Below are 17,407 nucleotides of genomic sequence, written 5' to 3' on the forward strand. Positions count from 1 at the left end.
GAGCTGGTGAACCCATTTATGCCTTGTACAAGTAATTGCATCTCTTTTGTCGTCTTGCCTCATATTGACAAAGAACAAGTTACCCAGATTGATGTTTTATTGAACAGACTTGGATTGAGAATCGGCAGTTTTTCAGAAATCAAACCCAAGTCTTAAGGAATTCAGATTTGCTTCTATTAAAGTTCCTTAAGAGGAATTCCCAAACGGTCCTCACCCTTTTGGTTTGTTAAAAAGCGAATCTCATTTCTTTATAGACACACCTCGAACACTGGAACTTCCCTGCTTAGACCCTTGAAAAATGAACCTGTCTTGGAGTGAGGATATGTTGGCGTATTGGCCAGAACTTGTTGGATTACAAGTTGCAGAAACACAAATTGGCTTAGTTGGAGAAAAAAAAAGTATGTGTGTGTGTTTGTAATTTATTAACTTAGGTAACTGAAAAGTCCAAAGGGTAGAAACTGTTATCAGACACAGCTGGAAAGGGGGCTTAAAAGAGGGTCTCAGGATCCCACCCTGCACCCCAGCCTTCCCGTCTCCCAGGCACAGACTGGCCTCCAGCGGGTCCCTCTCACACACTGCCTGAAGTGTGCATGCCGTCAGCCCACTTTGGGGAGGGTCTTTGGGGAGGTGCATTCCTTCCTTAACCTCAGCTCAAGTTCAGTATTTTAAAATGATTGTGTGAGAAACAGGAGACCCTTGTAGCAGATTTGTGGGTAGTTTCCTTTTTTAACCTTCCCCATCAGCATTTAACTTTTAACCGTCTGCAAAACGTGAGAAGTGCCTGATACAGAGGGGTCAACTTGCCCAGCTGCAGAGACACTTATGTCTTGTTAACTACAGGTGGTGGTGGTGGGGTGGGACTCCAGAACAGACCCTCAACTGCTCCTCCCCCAGGAAAGTCTCTAAAGAAATTGCAGAGGCCCTGGGATGCTGGTGGTTGAGCAGAGTGTTACTGTTGCTTGGACGACGTGCCCCGGGAAGCGACATCGGTGGGTTTCCTTGCCCTGTGGGGTGGCAGTGGAGGTTGGCAGGTCATTTCAGAACAGACGTGAGCCTCCTGTCATGCTCACACTCCTGGGGCCCTCTGCCATCAGCACTGTAGGATGTGTCCCCAAGTCCTGTTCTGCCCATGTGATTGAAATGAGGAAAGGTGAGATTGGTATTCTCACAGCTGGGGTTCTTGTGGGCAGTGTGGTGTTTGGCTGGGCAGGCAGAGCTGGCACTGGGAGGTGGGCACAGTGAGAAAAGCTGAAGATGGGGTTGGAGGAGGAACTGTCTGAGCGAGGAACTGTCCTCTGTCTCTGTGTGTGTGTGAGAAAGCTGGGGGAGAGTGTGGTGGGTGGATGGACCGCTGGGTGTTTTTGACAACACACACCTTACAGCATGAAGCCCTCTTCTGGAGATTTTAACTATGCAGGGCTCCAGACACTGCCCAGGCTGGGGAAAATGACTTTCTCCTCCAGAACCTCAAAGCAGTTATTTCTGCTAATTTCTTTTTCCCCTCCCTACTGGCTGAGTGGTAAATTTAGAAATCACCTGTTGAAATTATTGAATGAGTGAACATGAGAGTCAGGCTGGAGGGACTTGGCAGGGGGTGACCTGAGGGAGGGAAGGCCGGCTCCAGACTGCTCAGGGAAGATGTAGCTGGCAGATGGACCCAGCCTGGGAAGGAAGGAGGAGGTGTCCTTGGTCAGCTTGGCCTGTGGATTCACAGCAGGCTGGGTGTGAGGCTCATGCTTTCCCTGCCGTGGTCATCTTCTGAGGGGCCCACCGTGCCTCCCTTCCCTGCACCCATGGGGAGGTCTAGCACGGCATACTCACAGATATTTTTGTAGCTCTGTAAGGACCTTGTTTATAAGACAGGAAGTCAAGGCACCATTATTCAACAAATATTTATTGAGACCTGCTCTGCAGAGCATACCAGACTTATGTGTCCGGACTTCTAGCCGGCGCTGCTATGGGCTCCCTGTGCCCGGTCGCCCTTTCACAAGGAAAGCCCACAGCATGGGGTCCGAGAAAGGCCTTCTTTGTTTTTCATATTTTGCATTCTTACAGTAAATCATCATTCAAATTTATACAAATAATACACGAATACATTCTTCTAAACTATTAAAACACTGCAAGTAAACTGAGTCTCCTTTTCCTTACTCAGCTCCTAATCATAGTAATCAGTTTCAGAATTGTTTCCACTGTGTCCGTATGTGTATATCATCTGTGCATTTTGAAACCTGTATCTATACAGCTTGGGTATCTTAAGTCTTACACAAGTGGAAACAGTGCACGCATTATAAAGCTTCCTTTTTTCCCACTTGATGTGTCTTACAGATCTTTCCGTATCTGCATGTAGAGATCTAACAACTCCTTAGTTGCTGTAAAATATTCCGTGTATGTGCCATGGTTTGTTTAATTGTCCTCTTTCTGATGAGCAGTTAGGTTAGTTCCTAAAGTTCTGCTGTTTCAAACAATGCTGCATTGAATATCCTTGTGTGTGTTCTTTGTGTGTACAAGTAAACTGTTCTCTGGAATAAGTACTTAGAAGGGAACTCTCTGGGTGGGAGGACAGTGCATTTTAATTCCATACGTACTGCTGCATTGGCTTCCACGAAGCCCGTACGATTTACGCTCCCCACCCCGACAGCTCCTTGAGGTCAGCCGTCCTTTAACTCTGACGAGTGACGTCATTCATTCCTTGTCTTAGGCCATGGGAAAGGAAATCTTGGGGGGAGGGTACAGCCTCTCTCTTGGATGTCTGGTAGGCACCCAGAGCATCTGGTTTGAGCAGAAAGTCCTGGAACTCTGAGCACCAGACTTGTCATCTCTTTTGAACCACAGACCTGGGTGAAAGGCACCAAGGCTCATTATTCTTTCCCTTGCTTTGGGTGCACGCACTTGGGGACCGTGCTTCTTTCAAGAGAAACATTCATTCCAGGTGGCTAACAGATAAATAAGTCCCTAAGGCAAAAAACTGAGTCTCACTTTTGCAGTGTTTGCTGGCTACAGCTGAGTTCTAAGACGAATTCCTCCTTTATGTTCCTTTTAGTGGCGGAAGAAAAATATCTCACCTGGTATGTTTCTGCTGTCCCGTGGTCTTTGATGATTAATTATTCTATTTTCACAGGCAGTTGAACCTCGCTATTATTGTGGTATTTATTATAGGGTTTGTACCCCCTCCTGCTTCCAGAAGCTCTGAGGTGGCTTAGAAAATGGAAGCTGATGAAGGATGGGGCAACCTGGAATCAAAACAAAAAAGCAGACTCGCCCAGGTGCTCCAGATGAACGGATCGCTGACACCTGGGCACTGAACTGGCCGTTAGGCTTTCCAGCTGTGGTGGCGAAAGGGAGCACTCCTAACCTACAGGGTTTTTATCCTCTCAACAATGGGAAGCAGCCACATTCATTGAGAGAGGCATTTTCTAGGAAGCAGTTCCAAGCAGGAATCTACAGCATGGGTCCTTGTACAAGGTACTGTTGGGGCACGGAGAACCATGTCTTCGCTGTGCTTTTGTTAACGAGAAATAAATGCCCTGCAAGCAGATGGTCTCTGGATTCAGAGTTCCTAAAGGGTTAGGACACAGCATTAAAATGTGGCATACTGGAGGCACTTCTGTGTTCTATAGCAGTTTTGCTTTTTGGTTATATAAATTACTGTAGAACTAAAGCTGGGAAGATTAAAAAAGGTGTAGTTTAAAACAGCTATCACTTGATCACACATAAAGTACTTTCTGGAGCATTTATTATGTGTAAAATATAGTCCATTAAACATTCACTTACTGGCTTAACTTGGTTTAAGTCAGAGTACAAAAGGATAGTATGTATTAATGCAAAGAACCCCTCCCAAGCCCTCATTTTGGAAGAGATGTGGTTTTATTATTTTACTCTAATGTGAACTAAAGAAGTGACCAATGTATTTTTTTTAAAATAAATTTCTTTCTTTCTTTATTTATTTTTGGCTGCAGTGGGTCTTCGTTGCTGCGCTCGGGCTTTCTCTAGCTGTGGCGACCGGGGGGGCTACTCTTCGTTGCGGTGTGCGGGCTTCTCATTGTTGTGGCTTCTCTTGTTGCAGAGTGCAGCCTCTAGGAGCGCGGGCTTCAGCAGTTGTGGCACGTGGCCTCAGTACTTGTGGCTCGCGGGCTCTAGAGCTCAGGCTCAGGAGCTGTGGTGCACGGACTTAGTTGCCCCGCGGCATGTGGGATCTTCCCGGACCAGGGCCCGAACCTGTGTCCCCTGCATTGGCAGGTGTATTCTTAACCGCGGCGCCACTGGGGAAGCCCGTGACCAATATTTTTAAAAGAAAACATCCTCGAATGCTCTTCAGTAAATAGATAACAATGGGGTATCATGAAACACTGTTTATACTGAAATGACTCCTTTCAAATTATACAAAAACAGCTTGACTGAGTAAATGGTTAAAATGCTGCCCTTTTATAACAGTAATTAGTCCCGTAGTCTTTTTTTTTGAGATAATGCGAAAGTGTGCTTCTCTTTGGGCATTCACAATTTCTGAATTATTGAACTATAAATTAATGATGAATCTATCTAAAGCTCTTTTCATAATTTTTATCCGGTGGGAGTGAAATTAAAACATCTAGAGTTCTAAATTAGAATGCGGGGAAGTGGTGACACCCAGCAAGAATTTGGTAAAAGAGAGGTGTTTAAGAAATCTTTTTCTAGAAAGCCCCGTGGGGTCGCAACTAGTTTGATCCGGGCAGAGAAAGCTTTGGAACTATTTTAGGTTGGCCAGCTGAATAAGCTAATTGATAATCATTAAAGACAGGGTGTGGGATGAGGGGGTGGGGAACAGGAGGTTAGATGCTGGTTCTGATTTACCCTGGATGGTACTGAATGTGAATCACAGACGGGTGAGGTTGGGATTGGGAAGGACCCGGGAGACCTTCAGGGGGACACGTTCATTCTTCAGACCCAGCAGTCGACTTGCTTAGGGTCACACAGTGAGAGAGGAGTCAAGTGGGGACTTAGGCCAGGGCTTCTGTCTCTGGGTCTGTTTCCTTCCCACCCTCACTGTTACAGCCCTGAATCCAGGTTGAAGTCAGGCGTTTGCCATCTGACCGGTAGGTCTGAGGATGCCAGGGGCACTTGTGACATCTGGAAAATCAGATGCCAAAAGAGTGTCTCTTCAAGGCAAGCTGGGCATTCAGCCAGTTTCTTTGTCTTCCATAAGATAGTTTTGATCATTCCTCCCTCCCCTGTTTTACTTCATAAATTATTCTCTTACTTTCTTCATGCCTGTTAACAGGCAGGAATCATTTGGCCATGGACGGCCTCATTATCTTATGGAAAGAGCCAGGCCGCTGGCCAGTGGGTGTGGGAGGGCAGGAGGGAGTCAGCAGGCCTGGTGACAAATGCTGTGGGTCTTTCCGCAGTCATCTGGTTCTGGTGTGGCTGGCATACCCTGTCTTTTTGACCATAACTGGAGGCACAGAGATAATTGCCTTTGTTACCAGCTCATGGCTGACACCTGCTGAGCTAGGTGGGCTTTGTATGTATAATCTCCTTAGTTCTCCTTTAATCCTCACTGTAGAGTCTTGAAGAAGAGACGACTGAAATCCTCATTTTGCAGGTGAGGAAAAAAGGCTGGGAGGGGTCAAATTGCTTCCATGAGGCCTAGTAATTGGCGGGGCCTGGATCCACATCCGGGCTTCCTGACCTCAGAGCCCACCCTCCACCACCAGGCGGTGCAGACAAGTCAGGGATCACAGGCTCTTGCGTCTAAACGCCCGGCAGTGCAGAGCAGCGCAGGGAAGGCCGCGGACTAGAGCGACGGCAGGCACTCCAGGTGGGTCTCTGCGCAGGCTTCACGGCCTGGTTTCGCTTAGGGCTTGGAACCCAGGTTCGGGGACTGGCACCGAAACTTCTTGCGTATGGTGCACTCCCGTCGCCCAGAGGCGTTGCCAGGTGGGGTGGGGTGGTGGCTGAAGTCAGGGTGGCCCTCTGCTTGTCTTCTGAAGCGCCTTGTGAGCCATCCAATTGAAATGGGAGTTAGAGGAGTTTAAATTAGGGCATTAAGTAGATTTTATTGCATTTTAATTCCTTGAAAAGTGTTACTCGTGAAAGGAAAGCGTGGGGGCTCTTGGGTAGGAAGGAGCGAGCAGCTAGGCCGTGGCCTCCGAGTCACGCCCGCCCGCAGTTCGGCGCCTTTGAGGGGCCAGATGCGCCTCCTTGCCCGGTCTGTCCCTCTTCTGTAAAAGGAGATTAAGCGGCTGGCGGGGTTAGCACAGACCCTGGCTCCTAGGGTACGTGGAGTTGCAGGGTTCACTATTCCTGGGGCTGGGGCGACAGTCTGGTGCGTCCTCAAGCCTCTGCGTGGCCCGCCCTGGGAGGTAGGGGTTGCCGTCCTCAGCCTCACAGGTGAGGAACCTGGGCTGGGAAGCCGGACCGCTTGCTCCCGTCCGTCCATGAGGAAGCGACCCCTCCAGCCACACCAGACGGGTTTCCTGGACGGACGGCTTGCTGGGTTAGGGGTTGGCTTTCCAAAGCCATTTTACGGAAGACGTTTTCACCAGACCCGTTCCGTCTGTCCCCTGAAGAGCCTGAGACGTAGCCGTCAGAGAGGGTGTTGGGGGGACCTGGTGAAGCAGTGACGGAAAGTTACCCACTGGTCGTATGGAGGCCCTAGACCTGGACTGCAACCCGTCTTTGCTTAGATGACAGTCAAGGGCTGCTGATTTCCCTTGGGACGCCGAGGAAAGAAGGGGGCTGGGTTAGCCATCAGGATCTGTTTCCCACAGCCAGGAAGCCTGAAGCCCCCCCTCTACAGAGAACAGTCCAGAGCCCAGTCCTCCCGTGAGGCTTGGTGGCGTCCCTGCCGACTGCTTCCTCAGCGGCTTGGGAATCCACTTGACCAGCTGTGTCTTGTTCCTGCTCGGCCCAGGTGGGAGGCTCTGGCCAACTCTTGATTTAAATGTTACTCAGGAAAGAACAGAAAACAAGTGCTAAGGAGCAGAACAGATGTCAGGGGAGTTCTGGCCTGATTGCTGCGTTCTCAGAAGGGAAGGTGGGGCAATTCCTAGAATTGGGGTAGTGGAGTCACCGCTAGCACCGTGAGCTGCCATCAGAGCATCTGATGTGCTCTCACTGCGACCTCGTGCGTCCTGCTCACAGATTACAAAGCAGGTCTCTGGGCCTCGGCCGTTAAACGATCCCCCCTCCCACACCACACCAAATAGCCAGGATGTGGCAGAGGTAGGACGTCTTGGGCCCTACCCACCACACGCAGTTCCAGGGCTTATCGGGGTCCTCCCTGCAGGGGGTTCTGCTGGGCGACTGAGGCTCACAGAGGGGATGTGACTTGCCAGAGCTAGGGCTCCCCAGGACCTGGGAAATTGTCCTTCTTGGCCAAGTGACTTCAGTTTCTTTTTCTTTAATTTATTTATTTTTGGCTGCATTGGGTCTTCGTTGCTGCACGCGGGCTTTCTCTAGTTGCGGTGAGCGGGGGCTACTCTTCGTTGCGGTGTGCGGGCTTCTCATTGCGATGGCTTCTCTTGTCGCGGAGCATGGGCTCTAGGCGCGTGGGCTTCAGTAGTTGCGGCACACGGGCTCAATAGTTGTGTTGCACGGGCTTATTTGCTCTGCGGCATGTGGGATCTTCCCGGACCAGGGCTCAAACCTGTGTCCCCTGCATTGGCAGGCAGATTCTTAACTACTGCACCACCAGGGAAGTCCCTGATCTCAGTTTCTTCACCTGTAAGATGGGAGTAATGGTGATAGTACTGCCCCATGTGTTGAGACGATCAAAAGTGATTTTGTAAGAGAACGTTCTGCACCATTAATTTCCCTACATGTCAAGCCTGGCTTCTAGGGCTTTCCCTCATCTGACTCCCTCCCTCCTTCCCTTTCAGTCTGTGTTATCCTATCCTTTGGAGAGCAGAGACTCTGGAGGAAATAGATCTGGACCTGGGTCCCAAGGCTTGCTACCCACTAGCTTTGTGACTGAATAAATTGTTACCTCCCTTGGCCTTAGTTTTCTCATCTGTAAAATGGGGTATAGTCATACTTGTCTCACTTTTAGCAGGGGGCCTTTGAGGAGTGAATCAAGTGACGTGTGAGTGAGCCCCAGTTCACCAAAGACGTTATTCAATCAGTCAGGAATGGTCTCAAGGGGAATCTCTGACCTCCCGGTGATGTTCAAGGTCCGCAGTGTCTGAGTATTGGGGGAACCTCCTTTCCCTCAGCCCTTGTGGTGCTGTGGGGTTTTAAAATCAGCCCCAAGCCACGCCTGTTAAGTCCCCCAGTTCTCTCACGAGTGCGGCATTTCTTGGCCCTAGGATTTTTGTTTCCCTTTTCCTTAGTGTGGCCTAGTCCGTGGAGGTGGGAGGGGAGCGTCCCCCTTTCCTTCTCTTCGAGGGGGGGCCTCGTCGCTGCTTCTGGCCCGAGGCTGGGCGGCCATTGAGGCTGGAGATCCTGACATGTGGTCTTGACTCCTTCCCATCCTGGTGGTTTGTGAGCTTGAAGTCCAGCGCCTTCCCTGGGGAGCTTCATGGACTAGCCCCGGGTGGGAGCTGCCCTGTCCCGTGAATCACACGCTTGCTTGGTTTTGGTCTTACGCTCTTTTCTTATTTCCAACAAGAGTGTGACCTTTTGTGGGCAGGGACCCAGTTTGCCCTCATCTGCATCCTCCTCGGCTCCCGGCATGGGGTGTTTGTAAACGATGGACCGTTTCGTGAAGCATCACTGTGTCTACATCAGGTGCTCTGAGGTTGCTTTATCGCTTTGACTGCTTTCTTAATATGGCCTGATGGTCTCTCTTTGCAAGCTGGGAGCAGAGCACTGGGGAGATGGATGGAGGGATGGAGGGGCACTGGCAGCAGGACAGAGAGACAGAGATAGGGGAGAGGGAGAGATAGAGATGGGGGAGGGGGGAGAGACATGGGTTGGGGGAGAGCGAGAGAGGGATATTCCCTTAGGGAGAGACTGATTGCTTAATGAAAACATTGGAACTTACAAAACCAAAACACAGTGAGCTCTTCAAAGCAGTTTTTTCTGAGGCTGCACCTTAGTCCCAGTGCTGCAGGAATGCTTGTTTTGAGAATTGCTTTCAGAGCCAATTCCTACTTTTCATTTTTCTCTGCTTCTGGAGAAAAATGAGGTGATCCACATTGATCACTGACCTTATTCACCAGCATTTTCCTAAAGAAATTCTTGGGTATTTGTAAGAAAGTCAAATCTGTCTTCAAAGAGAGCCATGTTCTCTTATCTTTGAGGCTCTTGAGAGGCGTGTGTCCTGGGCTCTGGAGAAGGTGTTCACTGGCATCTTGGAGTTGCTCTGAGGGGTGGCAGTATTCCCAGCACCATGCGGCCTGCTTCCCAAGCTTCCTCCTTTGAAAAGAACAACACTTGTTTATGTGATTCTAGTGTGTTGATTAAACAGAACAGCCTTCCTACTTTGTAGTCACACTTCCCTAAGTCTGTAGTCTCATCTGGCCTGACTTCTCCTGGTGCCAAGAATCCGTCCGCCTAGGCTTTCCTCTTTAGCCACTGGCCCCAGGAACCACGGTCAGGTGAGGTGTTTCACTCCCAGCTGTAGCCTGGCTTTTAAAGGCCTCCCTCATCCCTGGCAAGGCAGACTTTCACGTTACCCCAGAGTCAGGGGACGTGGATGTGGGCTTCTTGGGAGCGGGGATACCTGTCTGACCCCTACCGGGATTTGGGGGTCCTGGTTACAGGTGTAACTGCCCCATTCATAGCTGTCGTGTGGGTGATTTACATAAGTAGACAGAATTCCTTCAGTTCCCAGGAGGGCTCCTTGGGCTTAGAAGAATATGTGAGTTTCCGCATTTCTTCTTTTCTTGCCTTTAAAAAAAAAATGCACTTTTGATCCCAGTTAGGTTAGACTTTTTTTTTTTTGCGGTACGCGGGCCTCTCACTGTTGTGGCCTCTCCCGTTGCGGAGCACAGGCTCCGGACACGCAGGCTCAGTGTCCATGGCTCACAGGCCCAGCCACTCCGCGGCATGTGGGATCTTCCCAGACCGGGGCATGAACCCTTGTCCCCTGCATCGGCAGGCGGACCCTCAATCCCTGCACCACCAGGGAAGCCCAGGTTAGACTTCTTAATCTTAGCTACAGCAAAGAGAGCTCCACTCTCGTTCTGTGTGAAGTGTGCGAGACGACGGAGGCTTCTTTAAAAATAGCCCCTCATTTATAAGTGGGGCGTCTTCGACCTAAGTCATGTTCTGTGCAGGTTCAGGTGGTCGGCATTGGCACCTGGCGTTGGGACCTGGGGGCAATAAATAACAGAGTTAATTGGTCTTCACTAAGTAGGTGGGATGAAGGCATGCACATTGTTTTTTTTTTTTTACATAGCCTTATTGAGATATAATTCACATACCATACAATTCACCATTTTAAATTATACAGTTCAGTGGCTTTTATTATATTCAGTCATGCAACCATCATCAAAATCAATCTTAGAACATTTTCGTCACCCTGAACAGAAACCCCATGTGCATTAGCCATTACTCCGTATTTCCCACCAACACTCCTTCCCTTCCCCAGCCCCAGACAACCACTAATCTGTCTATGAATTTTCCTATTTTGGACATTTAATATAAATTAAATTATATAATATGTGATCTGTCAAGTCTGGTTTCTTTTACTTAGCATAATGTTTTCAAGATTCATTCATGTTGTAGCCTGTATCTGTACTTCATTTCCTTTTGTGGCTGAATAATATTCCATTGTATGGATATGTCACATTTTCTGTATCCCTTTGTGAGTTGATGGACATTTGGGTTGTTTCAATTTTTTGGCTGTTATGAATACTGCTTTGAGCATTCATGTACAGGTTTTTACGTGAAGTTATGTTCTCAATTCTCTTAGTATATATACCTAGGAGTAGAATTTGCTGGGTCGTATGGTAGCTTTAACGTTTTGAGGTACTGCCAAACTGTTTCCCAAAGCAGCTGTGCCATTTTACATTCCAACCAATAGCGTATGACAGTTCCAGTTTCTGCACATCTATCCTGACACCCGTTAATGTGTACCTTTTGGGTTCTAGCCATCTTAGGATATGAAGTCGTATCTCATTATATCTCATGACTAATGATGTTGAACTTCTTTCCTTGTTCTTATTAGCCATTTGTATATATTCTTTAGAGAAATGCATATTCAGATCCTTTGCCCATTAAAAATTTTTTTTTATTATTGAGCTATAGCAATTCTTTATATATTCTGGATCAGTCCCTTTTCAGATATATGCTTTGCAAACATTTTCTCCTCTTCTGTGGGTTTTCTCTTCATTTTCTTGATGGTGTCCTTTGAGCACAAAAGTTTTACATTTTGACAAAGTGGCATGTACATTCTTAGAATCTTAGAGCTGGATAGGGCCTTCGTGGTTGCCTGTTCTAAATCTCTTGTCCTAGTGATGACATGCCCTGTGGTCCAGAGAGGAGGTGCCTTCCTCAAGGTCACAGGCTGAAAAAGTCAGGACTGGAGGTTAACCTCTGGGAAGCCTCAGTTTCATCCCCACTGTTTTCTGAAGGTGGTAAGTTTAGGTGAGTAGGGAAAGAGTTGGCAGCGCTGAACATTCTCATCTTCCTGGAAGCCCACAGACTCCAAACTCAGCTCTCCTTATAGGTGGAGACCCCTCCGCATGGTTCATTTGTTTTAAAATAGAGGAGGGTCCTGTCACATTTGGTCCTTTCTCTGGGAGGGTGCACTCTATGAGAGACTAGCGTAGATCAGTGCTGTCGGGAGTGGTCATCACTAGTCACCTGTAGCTATGAGAACTTAAGTTAAAATTGACTCAAAGTTAAAATTTTATTTTCTCAGTCACACGAGCCTCATTTGCATTGTTCAGTATCCATATAGGGCTCTCATATGGGACAGCACACGTAGGGAATGTTACCATCATTGCAGCAAGTCCTGTTGGATGGCGCTGGCCTGGAGACATTTATGCCCTGTGCACTGGCATTCTGTCCTCACTTCTGACCCAGGCTGGTGCCCTGGACTCACAGCCTTGATCCATCTTCTGTATGTTCCTCCTGCACCTGCCACTCAGACTTCCTATGTATGTAGCTGCCTCTGGGCTTCTTGGCAAGGCCCCTCCTCAGGTTGGATGGTCTGTGGGTCCTGCTGGCGGAGATGCTGCTTTTCTGTAGCTTCTGGACTTGGTTGCTAGTAAAGAGACCACTGTGTTCCCTCACTTCAGCCAATGGATGTGACTTGCAGAAATCAAGCTGGAAGATGCTTGGAGAGGAGTGTGTTCTTTCTTGGAAAGGCTAACTCCCGAAAGTGAATGAATGAATGTATCGATATGCTCTGTGGACGAGAGGAAGTGGTTGAAGAACTTTGGAGTTTAGTTCTTTTGGTTGCATTCGTGGGTAGTCTTTGAGTGGGTCCTTCCCTTTAGAGACAGTCGGTCCCAAGGATTTGCAAGATTGCGAAGGGATGCAGGGAGGGAGGCAGGAGGAGTTGGAAGCCCAGTGTCCCGAGTCAGTGACGTGGCAGATGCTGGCCTTGTCCTGTTTAGCGCCCTGTGGCATCACCTTCATTTCAGGCGCCTGTAATCCTGAGGGCCGTCCAAAGCACTGACCCCAGGGTCACTAGGGCTGCACAAAGACTCTCAAAGGAAGTGCTTTATGTAAAAGGACGGAAGACATCATGGTTGTACCAAGTTGGAGCATTAGAGCAGAAATGAGCCTAGAGGATATCAGAGAGGAGAAGGGACTGACCCAGGTCACGGCAACTTAGTGGTGGCAAAACTGATGAGAACCCGGGTCCTGTGGCATCTGGCCTTAAGCTCATTCCACACGCCAGGGTGTATTTCTTCATTTACACAAGGGACAAACACAGTGACTTCTTGGAGGTGTTGCCCAGGCTGAGACATGAATTAATTTAACCCACATGAGGCTCTAGGTCTTGCCTTCAAGCCTTCGTCTGCTGCTCACGTCATTTCAAAATATTAAGAAACCTTTCAATTAAGGTGGGATCACCCAGGGTTCTCATTCCTTCTCTACATCCTATCTCCAGGATCTATTTTCTGCAGGGAGGTCTGTCCTTGACTTTAAAGAAAGTGTTGGGAAACAGAGACTTGTTGTTTTTGAGGTCAGCCTTGTTCGCTGGGCTTCGAGAGCCTTGAGGGCAAGGCCAGCATCATGTCACCACGTGGGGACTGGCACAGTGCGTTCAGATAGGGAATATCTGTGGACTTTCCCCTTTTCAGGGAAACTTCCCTTTGGATGGGTTTCTGAGGTATGAGGTCCCTTCTCCAGGTGGTCCTGAAACTTTGTCAGTTCTAATTTGGAAATAGTGACCAGAAGAAATGGGATCATTTTTTTCTGCCTGCAGGGAGAGTTGCGCATTTTGACTTTGAACTTTATAAGAGCTGGATAACTTTCATGTTTGTATCGAGAAAGTGAGGGCTACTTTTTGCTGAATTGGTCAGTAAGTATACAGAACCCAACATGACATGCTGGGAAGAATTTCCAGAGCAGTGAGGGGTAAGCAGGGAATTGTGGAAGGAATTCCAGGCCATAAACACAGAATATCTCGCTTAGTGGTGGAACTTTTCTGCTCTCTCCTCCAGAGGTGGCAAACAGTTCTTTTCAAACACAAGCTTAATGACTACTGTGCCAACACACCAAACTACAAGGTAAATTTATGTACCAGTTTAGCACTAGAAATGCAGTTTACAAAAGACCTGCACGACAATCTTAAAAACAGGTTGAAACATCGTAGGCTCAGCTGGTTTACTTTTAGGTTAGTTATTAGGGACAAGGCTGCAGGGACAAGATCATCGAGCAGGGATGTGACCCAGGTCAGAGCACCTGTCCGTCTGGCATTTGAAGCCTCTTTTTGGGTTCATTTTAATTAATTTCTTGTTCAGCTTTTACCAGGACCTGAGTTTCTCTGGTTGGAGCAGAGAAAGTTTTCAGGCTGAATTACTTGGATCATTGCCTTTGTTTTCTTTTTCACATAGCCTGTGGATATCTGGCCTTTTCAGCCAAGGAAAATGGAAATGCTTTTAAACACTCACTTGCGCCATGAATTTCAACCATATATTAATTTGCTGCTTATTTGATTTTCATATCTTTTGAGAAGCAGTGAAATGACACTGGGGCAGGCCTTTGAGGTCCTTTGGAGGTAACTCAGGGGCCTGGAGCTTGGGGGAGTGCGGCCAGGGAGAATGGAATTGTGCCCTCCCACCCGTGTCACCCACAGAGCAGTTCTCCTCCCTCCCTCCCTCCCTCCCTCCCTACCTCCCTCCCTCCCTCCCTCCCTCCCTCCCTCTCTCTCCCTCCTCTCTCTCTCCCTCTCTCCCTCTCTCCCTCTCTCCCTCTCTCCCTCTCTCCCTCTCTCCCTCTCTCCCTCTCTCCCTCTCTCCCTCTCTCCCTCTCTCCCTCTCTCCTTCTCACTTTCTCCCTCCCTCCCTTGTGTGTGTATTTGAGGTTTGCACTTAAGATTTCATTTGGGGGCTTCCCTGGTGGCACAGTGGTTGAGAGTCTGCCTGCCGACGCAGGGGACACAGGTTCGTGCCCCGGTCCGGGAAGATCCCACATGCCGTGGAGTGGCTGGGCCCGTGAGCCATGGCCGCTGAGCCTGCGCATCTGGAGCCTGTGCTCCACAACGGGAGAGGCCACAACAGTGAGAGGCCCGCGTACCGCAGAATAAAACAAAAAACAAAAAACATTTCATGTGGGGAGAAAAGTTTCTGAAATGCCTCTTGTTGGCAGTTAGAGGAGAGGTTGGTCTGTGTCCTTTCCTCACTTGCGTCCACGAGGACTCCCAGCTGCACATTTAGGGCTTGGCTCTTCTTGTTCCTTCCTCCTAAGAGTCAGCCACAGGATAGACGCCGTACTAAGGTCTCAATTTTGCCTCTAACTCATAGGTGTTACTTAGCTCTTCGGGGCAGCAGAAGTAAGAAACCTGGTGTCAAGAGTGAGCACAGGCCCTTTAACAAGTGATTTCTGTGTATTGTGGACATCTTGATTCAATGTTATCCCCATTTTTTTTTAACATGAAAAAAAAAACCCAGCTAGATCAGAGTATGAACTCATTCCTGTCTTTTCCCAAACTTCTTCTCCTAGGAAGGAAAAGATTCAGGATGACGAATTGGTAACGGGCCATATGTAACGTGGTGGCTTTGCAGTGGGGGAGGTGAGGAGTACAATGGGAATAAGCTGATTAAGTGATCAATAGAGGGTTTTGCAGGTTTTTGTTATTTTCTGCTTTGGGTATAGGTTTTGCTCCGTAAAGCCTGGAGGTGACCTATTTAATCCCTGTATATTTGGAGCTCTCAGAATGTGCCAAGGATCAGCTCCAGTCACAGAACGCTAATGGAAGAGGAAAGAAGTCAGTCCCTGACCTCAGGAAGCTCACAGTTCAGTGCCGGACAGATGGCCCTTAGTGAGCCCGTGCATTAGGACTCCTCTGGTCCAAGTAATGGGCCCAATCCCAGCACAGACTGGATTAAGTCAAAAAGGAATTTATTGGCTCCCATAACTGGCCAGTCCAGAGATAAATCTGGAGTCAGCTCAGGGACTCAAATGATGTCATCAGGATCTGGTTTCTCTCTCCCCATCCTGCCTCCACTTCCTGTGTGTTGACCCCACTCTCAGACACGCCCTCCCCTTGTAATTGCAGGATGGCTGCCAGAAGTTCCTAGGCCTGCCTCCTTCCACCTTCCTTCCAGCAAAAGAGAGTGTGAGAGTCTTTTGTCCAGCCCTGCCGGGCAGTCTTGTTTGATCTCATTGGCTCAGGCTGGGTCACGTGCACATCCTGAACCTGTCACATGGCTGGGGCACGTGAGGCACTGACTGACTTAGGCCCTGGTCCTGTGATTCACCCCTGAATCCACGGTGGCGCCAACTCTACCCTAAGCCCCTGGGCTAAAAATGGAGAGAAACTGGAATGTTGATTGCTGGGGAAAGGTAATAGAATCAGGCTTGAACTCTGGCCTGACCCAGCATCGGGGCAGGCTGAACTTGGGGCTGTACTCCCACCGGACATACCCATGGGTCAGAACTTATTCCACAGTGAGCGGAGCATCTTGCTACCATGCGGTTTAGCTGCACCGTGGATTTAGACACCAAACCTTGTCTGCCCTGAGAACCTTATTCCTGCCAGTGTTGGGTGGGAAACATTTCGGGGGGGCATTAGGATCTTGACTCTGATAGCGGACATCTTCATGGTGGTTACTGTTTGAGACTCTCAAATGCATACAGGTGAATGAGGACAGTGGTGCACTGGCACCCCTCCCATCAGCCACGTCATTCAGATGAGCATGTTTTAGTCTTTCTGGGGTTCGAGTAGCAGAGTGGAGAATGGTACCGACTTTAGATAGAGTTTGGAAAGAGACCTGGGTGTACATCCTGACTTCAGGTTCCTCATCTGTAAAATGGTAACCACCTCAGAGTTGTTGTGAGAAGTAAACGAAGTGGTGTGAGAGAAGCCCAGTGCCTGGAACATAGTGCACAGTCCATAGTGGTGGCTATTGTCATTTCCTAACTTTTCAGATGAGCAGGGGATGCTGCCAGATAATCTCTTTAGAGTTTGTTTTAGTGTGACCATTCTGTAAACCTATGAAAATCTTTCTTCCACTGCCCACACCTCTCATAGTTGGAGAGATGCTTCTTCACTGGGGATGAGATGGTGGAAAGCTCTCACACATCATGGCCCTTACCATGTAGCTCACTGAGTACCTTTGCGTTCATGCTCTCATTTGCTCCTTAGAACAGCCTGTGATGAAACAAAGCAGGAGTCACAATTCCCATTTTATATATGAGGAAGCTCATCTATGACTCAAGGACCTCGTAGTGGGAGAGCTGTAGGGCAAGTCCTACTGTCAGGGATCTTCTCAGATATCCTATGTCCATTGTAGCTTTCTTCTACTCCAGTGTGGATTTGCCTTTCTGATATAATTCATTGAATTTGTTAGAGATCTACCATGGTTTCAGAAGGATTTGACTGGAGAGCCATACTGTACAGCTTATCAAAATAAGAACCCTTGAATTTATCTAGTGAAAAATAAAATTGTCCATTTACATCTGTCTTTGTTCACTGGCTTAATTCATCAGGATTGTACTGCAAGCCTCTCTTGCCATTAAAGCAAATTAGCTCAATTTGTGTTGTTACGAAATAACATAAGTCAAGTTTATAACATTTCAGAGTTACAGTCAATAGCTTCCCAATTAGAACCGGAAAAGCTTGCCTTGCTGAGGTCCAAGTCATTTATCTTGGTTAAGGTAGAGATTTCTCAGGGAGGTTGGACTCCTGGGAAAGAGAGTTAAATGCTAAATTCTTAATCTGTTAACACCTAGCTCATTTCTTCCTAACCACACCCATCAAAGCATTGTGCGCTAGCCTATCTGCAGTACTGGATAGTAATTACGATGGCATTATTTGAGAAAAATTGAGGGTGCCTGGCAGCCAATAGACTATTGTTAGAATATT

The sequence above is a fragment of the Delphinapterus leucas genome, chromosome 10 (assembly GCF_059928025.1).
Source record: "Delphinapterus leucas isolate spDelLeu-1000000601 "Yukka" chromosome 10, BTC_Dleu_Yukka2, whole genome shotgun sequence".
Classification (NCBI taxonomy): Eukaryota; Metazoa; Chordata; class Mammalia; order Artiodactyla; family Monodontidae; genus Delphinapterus; species Delphinapterus leucas.